The sequence below is a fragment of the Penaeus monodon genome, chromosome 23 (genome assembly GCF_015228065.2).
Source record: "Penaeus monodon isolate SGIC_2016 chromosome 23, NSTDA_Pmon_1, whole genome shotgun sequence".
Taxonomy (NCBI): Eukaryota; Metazoa; Arthropoda; class Malacostraca; order Decapoda; family Penaeidae; genus Penaeus; species Penaeus monodon.
The window spans coordinates 9,698,719-9,699,122 of NC_051408.1; positions in this window are offsets into that span (position 1 = coordinate 9,698,719).

Consider the following 404-nt stretch of genomic DNA (forward strand, 5'->3'; position numbering starts at 1 on the left):
ACTTTTTCCAGACACGTTGCAGTGACTGACTGTCCATCAAACAAAAGGGTATTCGAACCGAAGCTGTAAAAATGCTGTAAATTAATTAATAAAAGCATGGGTATACAATGCACGTCTCATGTAACTGTCACATGAATGATTGGCAATATAACTAACAATGAGTGTTGCCATTTTAACGTGTAATCCGCTGGATAGGTGCCTTCTAGTTCATTTTATAATTTCGTTTATCCGCTATTTATCTTGCTATATTACTCACGTGGGATTTATTACTAGGAGAATTAATTTGTTGTCGAACGCAAAATCAAACTGTCTTTTGAGTAATCTTCGTGCTCATCTGTTCAGTATTTTCTCTAATATGATTTTATTTCGGTAAATAAAAAAAGAATATATACTCATGAAAATTG